Below are 10,970 nucleotides of genomic sequence, written 5' to 3' on the forward strand. Positions count from 1 at the left end.
AGATAGAATTTAAGCAACAAGACCAGTTGAAGTTCAGTTATGATTTGGAAGAAAATCTTACAGTTGTCTTTCATTTCTGATGGATCTTTTTATTTCTTCATTTTTTGGTTTTAATTCTGTACACAGCATATGTAGAACTGTAGGGTGTTATGTCTTTAAACTCTGCCAGCATTTGACTCTGTCACATGGTCTTTGTTTACAACATTGTTGGTCTTTCATTTGTGTTTTGAGTCTACTGCCATTTGTCATACTCAGTTCATTCTAACACTTTATAATTCTGTTGTTAGAAATTATGATGTAAATTCAGAACTCACTGGGACTGGTGCCACTGCATAATTTCCAGAAATTTCAGAGTTTTCTTCTGGAAGTTATTACCTCTGTGGTCAAGAATCTTATATTTTCTGAGAAAATTTGCAATTCAGCATCTCTGGATTGTTATTCTATTCTTGAACAGTGATGAGTCGTTCTTTATTTCAAACACTGGACAACCCTGCCATCATAAGATATTATTCTTACTTTGTCATATAGTATTTTGGCTTTGGCTTAAACAAACTGCAATCTTTGTGTGTTAAATGCTTTACACAATCTCCAAATTGCCCAGTTGATGACTTGATCATAGTGTCCAAAGCTAGCTGAATGAAAACTGTCGGATTCCAAAGATAACTTTTTCTGTATATATGGCAGTTCAGGAGACCACATTCATGGCTTAATGATAAAGATTTGTCCAAGAGGTTCTGAGATGTACCATTGATCACACACAATTTCCATAATCCTCATCATTTGCACATTACTCACTTTACTATTGATAGGCATTGTTAAATCATGTTTCATATGAAAGTAATTGTCAAACATTTTCTTAGATGTACTCATTTCAAAACAGAATTAAAAAAAAATATCCCTGTTTTACTTACTGAAAATTTGGTTGATATGTGGTTTAATTGATTCAAAGAAATGTTTAGCAAATGATTTAAATGAATTTTCTCATGAAAATCAGCTGAAATTATGACCAGTGATTTAGACATTGTGAGTAGCGATTACTGAAAATATGTTGAAATAGTTTCAACTGTAACAGTTTGGGTCACAGAAGACTTGTTTTACAAGCTGCACATGAGTAATTTGAATCCGCATGACCTAGGTATCGGTACAGGATTATTTTCTTTCTTATCGGAAACAAAACAATCTGGCAGATATTTGTAAGTTTGTACAGTCATGAGAAATCTTGCTTAAGTGCTTGTACTTTCTCAAAAGAATTTAAATCTCATGATTTATGTCTTTTGTTTTACTTTTAGAGAAAAAAATTGAAAAGTATACAGACCCCTGCCCCCCAATCCCCCCTGCATGAAATGTGTTTATAATCTCTATATTGGGTAAGGAAAGAGTACACATATCAAAATTTTGTACAGTTCTCCAAATGTTTTGTATTGCCCTTCAAACTCATTGTATTGCCCTCCAAAGACATGCCGTTGGCAAATGCACATGTACAGTATTTAGACCATGTTGATAATGTGTTGGCAGTTTTAGATGTTTTTTTTTCTTGTGTATGCTGAAATGTTATCAAAGAACATTGTAAAGAATTTCCACATTTTTTTGTTTCACTTTGCCCAGTTGCAAGAGGGAGATTGGCAAATATCATGCTACAATTCAACTTGTGCTCAGATTCTATTTATTCATTTGTTTATGATTTATTGACTTGGTAGTTAGTTTACTTTTTTGCTCACTTGTTTATTTATTTGTCTGTTTATTTACTAACTTAATGACTTTTCTCCTGATCGAGAATAAGGACATCAAGTCTCATCAGTATGCAAACAAAACTGTTCAGTTTGTCCTGGATTGCACTGTTTTTTTTTTTTCAGTTTGAAGGTTTTTTATTTAAATAATTTTTTGAAGATGTATTGCAACTGAGGTCTGATGAGTAAACTGGGGAAGTGTTTTGTGTTTCCTTCTTCTTTTAATTGTGTGAGTTTTTGGATAAAATGAGCTGACTTATTGTATCATTTTTTATAGGTTGGCATTTTTCACGTTTATGACCTAAAGTCGTCTGAGTTTGTGTGTTTGCAACTGGTTGCCAACTTGTTTGGTGTACAATGCCCTTTGATGCCTCTTTGTCATCATTTAAACTGTTTGTTATAATAGAAAACATGGAATGTGTTGTAAACATGAAAAGATTTAGATTGTATTGGAAATCCTGATCTGATGCTTTTTATTTTGTATAAAGATGATCTTGTCGGCAGTACAGTGAACACTGCATTGTTGCCAGGGGTGTTGGGTAGAATGTGACAGTTTTTGAATACCCATATTTATTCATTTGCTGGGATAATGGGAGATTGCTGTGTTGGTTTTTGTCATGCAATTTTCTTTCCATGCATGGAATATGGTTGTGTAAAATGGAGTGCATGGATCGTGGGTCATTGTGTGAAATTTTGGTGGTAGGCTGACCTGTGTATGAAACTGGAGAGCATTTTGCTGTGGAATTTGCTTATTTAGAAAGAAAGTGTCTTTGTTGGCATGTGCTGCTTGCCAGTGTTCTTGTTTTGTGGAGGGTGGTGGAGGGTGGCAGGTGGGCGGGTTTGGGGGGAGATGGAGGCTGGTGGTGGTGGGGGTGGGTGGGGGGGGATCTTTGTGTTTTATGATTTTTCTGTCAGTCTCTCTCACATTCTTTCTGCTGCTTATGACTTAAATTGAAAGGGTTTGTGTTTATTTAGTCAGAAATCTCAGTTGTCAGGTTCAAATGGACACAAGAATTTTTTTCTCATCTTTCAAATTGCTGGATATATTCTTTCAGAGTTTCAGTACTTAGCTTGCAGACTGAGGTTCCTGTGATAGTGCAAGTGCCCTGCCACAATTATTTATTCGTTGCATTCAGCCCTGAAATGACCTGTTTGTGGCCAGCTGGGCTATAAGCAAGTAGCATGATTTGATTTTGTCCTTTGTATTCTTGTTTATTTTTCTTTTTTTCAATATCTTTCTTGGAAAAATAATTCTTTTTTGGAAAAAATAATAAATGATATCCTGCTTAATCTGCCATAATTATTACCAGCTACCAATGTTCTTCAACAGGACTTCCAGTTGGTCCAAATCCAGAAGTAAAAATGAAAAGATAATGTTAGAGAAATCAACTAGATTTTGTAGAGGATCAATGAAAGAGGAGCAAAATATAATGTGTAGTTCCCAGTGCAGGCTGTTTAGTTTCATCCAAGGCCCTCCTCAACAGTGTGTGATTGCAGCCAGTGCAAGCAATAGTCATAACCTGTTCATGGCATTCAGAAACAACAGAATGCCTAGTGTTGAGTCCTCCCATAACGAAATGGTCATCACCTGCTTTGGTGGTGTTCAAATGTTTCATCTGACTGCAAAGACTGGGATGGAGTTGATGACTGATGGTATTCATATTCATAAAAGTTCTAGATTGAAAAGGGAAAATTTGTGCTCAGATTTGAATCAATTGTTGATTGTATCAGTAACATATATACATTATATACACATGTAATATAAATGTCTCCCCTTTCTCATTTCTTTCTTTTCTGTGTCTTTTCTTGTGGAAGAGGAGGGGAGGAATAGGACAGAGGAAGGGTGATGTATGCTGACCAAGGTTGGAAATAAAACAACTGCACTGTGTAGTTGTTATGAAATGGGTAGGTTGGGCAGGATGTTACTTCTTTGTCTATAGGCAGGATGTTACTTCTTTGTCTATTTACTTTCATTCATTCGTCCATTCCTTTTCAATTAGAAATCAATGAAGGATAGTAGTGTTTTGAACTTTCAAAGAATAAGCAGTTTTATTGTGATTTTATTTATTTATTCATTCATTTATTTATTTATTACATATTAATTTGCACATCTTTCTTCCAGGGATTGTTTTTTCCACAATAAATAGGTTGAAATGCCAATGTTATCTATTTATTTTAGAAAACAATAACTTCCACATATGAAAGAAGGATTTAACAAAGGTGATGGTTCTTGGACATAGTATCTCTTGTAAGACAGACTGACTATTGATACAAATATGTTGACTGTATATTTATTGATATCATCAAATAAACCAATATCATAGTTTTGCACTTATTAATTCAGTTATGTCCATGCATCTGAATATACTTAATGATGATTTTAAAAACACAATTGTAATTAAGGCAAAGAACTTGCACGTATAGTTTGTAATCTTCAGCAAAGTAGTTTATGAATATAGCTTCTGCATGTGCACATGGAAAGGAAAGACAGAAGACAAACTTGCATGATCTCATTTAAGTCTGTGATATGTATTGTGACTGCAGGCAGAACTAAGCAGTTTTCCATGTGTTGTTTTTTCCTACCTGAAAGAAAAAATTCCTTGTTATCTGTTGGTGTTCTGTGTTTTCTTTTGTTGGTGCAGATCAGTATGCAGGTATATTATTACTGTGATGTGTGTGTGTATGCTTGTGTTTGTGTGTGTGTGTGTGTGTGTGTGTGTGTGTGAGAGAGAGAGAGAGAGAGAGAGAGAGAGAGAGAGAGAGAGAGAGCTCATCCACTGCACTGCTAACAGAAACAATAAGAACAAGACTAACTTGTGATACACTTAAAAAAAAAATCCAAGCTTTTTATGTATTGAGTATAATTTCAAAATGTAATGTTTAAGATGAGAAAGATCAGTTTAAAGCAAATTAAGTCCCCTAGTATTAATTACAGAGTAATTTCCCTTTTTTACTATCTGCACCAAAAACGTTTGCAAAATAAATAAAACTTCCATGCTTAGCAAAAGAGGTTCCTGTTTGAACAAAAAATGATAATAATGACTGCTCTTGTTTTTGGGTCAGAATATCAGATCAAAGTGCCAAGTTTAGAGAATACAAAAAAACATAAATATAACAGTAAATGCAGTTTGCATATAATTAGGCTTCATTTATTATTTTTTTGTGCCCATCCCACAGGTGCAATATTGTTTTAAACAAGATGACTGGAAAGAACTGAATTTTTCCTATTTTTATGCTTAATTTGGTGTCAACTGACAAAGTATTTGCAGAGAAAATGTCAATGTTAAAGTTTACCACGGACACACAGACACACGGACACACACACACACACACAGACAACCGAACACCGGGTTAAAACATAGACTCACTTTATTTACACAAGTGAGTCAATAAAACAGTACCAGAGATGACCAGAGGTGGAAATTAGAACTCTGAAAGGCCTTCAACATCCAAAACATCAAGCATCAAGCAAGTATTTGGTCCGTGATATTTATATTGATCAATTTGCAGCTTTTTACGCAAAATCAACAACTTTTACAAGTTATAGGGCCAAAAGTATTAGCCCCATTTGGTGACATATGTCCACACAGTTTTAAACTCTGATCTATTTTTTTTTTCTGAAAGATTAAAAGACATTTAATAAAATCAATGCGCATTCATAAAATGAACTCACAGATACACAAAAAATGCAATTGCTTTCACCCACTTCTGATCATTATCTACATACTTTTTGCTTCCAACCATGAACTATGGAGCTTCATGGTTTTATTGACATGGGACCATCTAAATTAAGTCAGCCCTGAATACATGTATGCACACATATGTATACACACACACACTAGTCGCATGCACACATACACCTGTCATGTGAAAACACACACACACATACATGTGCACAAGTCACATGCAAACACACACACACACACACAAACACACACACATACATGTACACACACACATGCATGGAGAGAAGGGGCAGAGAGCGGGAGAGGGAGAAAGCATGCATTGGCTTAGAACAACAGATTGGTGGACAGTGGTATGGTTCAGTTAAGGGGCAGGTAGTATAATCAGGTTTAGGTAATGAGAAGGGAATTATAGTGTCTTCTGTGGAATTCCTTATTGACTTGTGGCACTTGAGAACATGGCTCAGAGGCTGGAAGATGACTGAGGGGGTAGAGAGTTTCTGTATGTGGTGGGCCCCCAGTGTGAATATATTACCAGTAAAATTCTGATCGTATACAGCTCTTTGCACACACACACACACACACACACACACACACACACATACACACACTACATGACGCTGGTATATCATTTCTCTCACATGAAAATCTGAACGTTAGTAACAAAGCCTTCATGAAAGACACAATCCATTCAACGGAAAGGGGCTCATGCGTTTTGGCTAGCAACCTGGGGTGTCATCTCCACTTCCTGCTATGGAAGAAACCCACAACCAGAAGACGCCGACGCTCAACTAACTCCACCCGACGGTAAAACAGCAAACAGCCAAGCCACGCAGACCACCCGCGGAGAAGATTTCGGCCACCTCCACAGAACAGCATCTTCGTCCCTCACAATGAACGTTTTCCATCTGGACAGTGCGACATCAATCATAGCGGATCAGTGCAGTCACCGCCCTTTTTACTGCCCTCGATGCCAGTGAAACAGAGACGACACTTTGAAAAACAGGCATCTAGCTTGGAACAACGGTTATGGAAGATGGTGACTTACACTTTTTCGCCACCAAAGCATGCACACACACACACACACACACACACACCATCGTCAATGATGCGAGCTAATGTTGTTGTTGTTGTTGTTGTTGTGTGTGTGTGTGTGTGTGTGTGTGTTTCTTACCATAAAACAGGTTGTGCTGTGCGTTTCGTATCCTGTGCTGAGAAAAGACCGGACTTGTGGTTTTTATTCTATCTTCATGCCACATGGACATGAATACTGACTTACCTGCTTATAGTTTACAGAAGTTTACTTAGTTCAGTTTACAAAAGCAGAAGACTGTTTCGCCATTGCACGATTTTATTTTTTATTTTTTGTATCAATTAGATATCAATTAACAGACAAATTTGATACGGTAACAAAAACTGTGGTATGGCAGACAGATATAGTTGTTATGCATTGGAACTGCAGATCTATTTCAACAAATCTACCAGGCTCATCTTATACAGCATCTTTCGGAAAATAATTATCATGTGTTAGTTGTGCAGTCATTAAATGTAAACAAAACAAAAATCCCTAAATTACGCAATTTTTACTATCCACCCATAATTATTCCAGTCGGAGGATGATAACTTGAAGGAAAGATCAACACACCTATTTCAAGTATATAAAATAACACTTGATGTCAGTTTCATGAGATCCAATCCCCTGTGCCTAACAACATAGATAACATAAATGCATGTGGTGTCAGGGTTAAGTTTAACGATAAAATAATTTTGAATATAGCTTCGGTATATACCTACCCAAGGGTCCTGACAATCAAAACACAGAATGGTTACAAACCCTGTACAGGACCAGAATGAAAAATGGTTAATAGCCAGTGATTTTAACTGATGCCCATTCCCCATTCTGGAACAATATATGACTGCAAAATTGCCATTAATAATCACTTTGTTGAAAATGTTGTGGATTCATCTTTACCGGGCATCTTCTAAATGACGGTAGTGTAACCAGAATCCCTGATAAATATCGCGACATGGAGCAACGGCTATATAGACCTCTCGCTTATTTCCCATATTATTGCCCCAGAATGTCAGTGGGAAACCGTATAAAAGACACGCCTGGTAGTGATCACTTACCGATTGTCATCACATTAAAAGGTGACTCAGTATTATGTGACTTTGAAAAAGATTTAATTCCAAAAATACAATTATAGAAAAGCTGACTGGACCAAATACGAAACCATACTTCAGTCACTGATATCAGTGACGGTCGCGTCGAAAACGTTGACAGCTCATACGCTAAATTCATGGAAGCAGTTTTGTCTGCTGCTGATGCGTCTATTCCTAAATGTGGGGCAGTAAAATCAAACATTCGGGCAATGTGTAGTGGAACGCACAATGTAAAGAAGCTATAAAAGCTAAAAGCCTTGCATTTAGAGTGTATTACAAAGATAAATCTGACGAAGAAAAGCAGACAGAAATGAAGAAGACAAAAAAATCATTGTAACTGGATATTAGCACAGGCCAAGCTACAGTACTGGTAAGATTTTTGTAACAAAGATGTTTCTGATCAAAAAGACATCCACAAGGTCTGGAGAAAACATAAAGAAATGAAAAAAGGTGTAAATTTACCTGATTACGACATCAAATTAGTAAACAAAGAGTTCCCGACTGCTTTTGAAAAAGCTGAAGCATTTGCAGAAACTGTTTGCTAAATCTAGTTGTACAGAGGGTTTGCCAGAGAAAGAAAGAATTCTTAGGCAAAAGGAAGCAGCAAACGAAAAATATGATTGATGATCCACAAATGACCTATACTCATACAAATGCTCCAATCACTTTTCTAGAAATGAAAGAAGCTCTGTCTTCTCTTGGAACTAAAAACTAAAACGTCAGTGGGACCATACGCCATTTCAACTGAAATGTTAAAGCATTTACCGGATAAGTTCCTCAGATTTCTACATAATCACATTCAACATTATTGGTCAAACGGTACTTTGCCCACTTTATGGAAACAGTCCATAGTGGTTCCTATCCTCAGCTCAAACAAGGCAAGCCAAAAAATGGTAAAAATAATAACAGACCAATTGCTCTGAATTCAGATGTTGGAAAATTAATGGAAAGAATTGTGTTAAACAGGCTTCTTTAAAACTGTGGAAAAAAACCCCACACACACAAAAAAAAAACCCAACAACAACAACAAAAAAACCCCGATGTAATTCCAGTTAACCAAACAGGTTTTAGAAAAGGAACAGCAGTTGACCACCTAGTTAAAATCACTAACCAGATAAAACACCAATTTGCTCGTAGACAAAATGTGCTAGTCACTTTCTTTGACATAAAAAAGCATATGACCAAGTATGGTATTCAAGATTACTCTATAAAATCAAATCAATTGGTTTATCAGGTTGCATGTTTAATTATTTCAAAGCTTTTTTAAACAACAGAGTAATCAAAACAAAGGTAGGAAATACTTACTCTAACTCCAGATCACTTTACATGGGAATCCCACAAGGATCGGTAATCGCACCAATACTTTTCAACATCTAAACTCACTGGCACGATCTTTCAGTCTTTATCAAATGATGTTGAAAAGGTACAATTTGCAGGCGATATATGCATATGGATGAAACTAACAATAAAAAACAACAACAAACACCCTCTTAGATCGATAAATTATGCAAAGAGGAACTAAATAAGCTTAATTACTAGCTATATGTCAGAAAATGGTTTGACTCTGCAGCCAGAAAAATCATGCATGATTCTGTTTGATCCTGGTTATAACCCAGACGCATTACCCATTCTTAGAATACATGGGTCAGTGTCAGAATATAAGCGAGTAGTAAAATTCCTTGGCGTATATCTCACATCAAAACTGACATGGGATATACTCTTGGAATATCTCTCGACAAAGGCTAGAAAAAACCTCAACAATCTAGATTGTTAGCAGGCAACACTGGGGTCAGGATACCCCTGTACTTATCCACCTAGCAACATCGCTAGTACGCTCAAAGCTAACCTATGCACATGAGGTATTCTTTTCTGCACCAAAATACATGTTAAAGAAATTACAAAGTGTGGATAGCAAAGCATATAAGCTTGCTATTGGTGTTCCAGTTCATGCTTTAACTTTAAAAACATACACAGAAATTAAAGTATTACCCTTTGAAGAACAGATGAAACTTGCATCAGCAAAATATATCTTGAGAAGTAGAACAGTTTAAAATTCAAATATTGCCGAGATCAGTTTAAAATCAAACCTTCATTTCCCGAAAAGAGCACAGTCTATTCACTCCCTCACGACTAGAGGTACTTATACCTCTGGCATATTTGAAACATCAGGAGTGAACCCAAATCAAACTGCCCCTCGGTTATCATACACGATGATACCTAAATGAGAGATGAACAACGCAACAGTTTACATGAATAACCTAGATTTAAAGAAAGCTGAAGGCCCTGCTCTCCCTGCTTTTGTTAAATCTCACATTTAAGAAAATGGTCAAAATCACGTTAAAAGGTTCAGTACTTGATAACAATCAGGCAGGGGCAGCATTTATAATTCCGTCATTAAAAGTAGAGAAGCACTATCAGATCGGTAAAGATTTTTCAATATTCACAGCAGAACTTATGGCTGTATTAACCCTTTCGCTGCCAGGAAAATAAGATTTAAGTGAAATCTATTTGCCAGGTTTTTTTTCACAAAAAACGGGTATAAATTTTCAAAAAATTCTGTGCTCTTTGTTATTGGAGAAAGACCCATAAAAGTATACATTTTCTGAAAGGGAAATGAATAAAGAATACAAAACACATGATGTTTTCCCATTTTATGCATTTTAAGTGACATGCTGTTGTTTTGAAATCAGTGTTTTGTTTTTTGTCACATTTTCAACTTGTTCATTACAAACATTAGTCTGGTAATTTGCACAAAAATACCATTTTCTGGACAAATGGATATCTGCACACACAAAATCATACTAGAACAACAATATAAAAAAAAACTGAAAAAGAAATAGATGCATTGTGACTTCTGCAAGTGATAATATGGATGTGAGGCCACGCCCCCTCAGTCTCCACCCCCCTCCTCTTCACCCCTCTCACACCGTCACTTCATCAGACCGCGTTGGCTGAGTGCCAAGAAAGTAGCTCATACGGTGCCCTGCTAAAAATTAGGTGACCTGTCGTCTGCTAGAGTTGAACAGCCTGCATCACTCACTGATAGTTGTATCTTGGCCACTCTCTTGATTGCTCCCTTTATTTTCTATCAAATCATCCTATAAATGTTCACCACTGTCTTCTCCTTCGAATTTATGCTCCAATTCTTTCTGAGCATCAGCTAAAGAAAGTAATTTTGGCTGATTTAGTTCGTCACAATCGCATGCCTTGAACACGGAGTCAGTCCGACATTTTGTTGAGCGAGCGAGGAGAGGAGCCAGGCAAAGACTGCGGCCAGTAACCCAACCAAAACGTTCAAATAAAGGACTGCCTTATGACGCAGATGGTGTTTCTAGCTATGAATAGAATCCAGAAAGATTCCCCAAGCTAAAGCTACCAGCATTTTTGTCAACGAACT

The sequence above is a fragment of the Babylonia areolata genome, chromosome 1 (genome assembly GCF_041734735.1).
Source record: "Babylonia areolata isolate BAREFJ2019XMU chromosome 1, ASM4173473v1, whole genome shotgun sequence".
Lineage (NCBI taxonomy): Eukaryota > Metazoa > Mollusca > Gastropoda > Neogastropoda > Buccinidae > Babylonia > Babylonia areolata.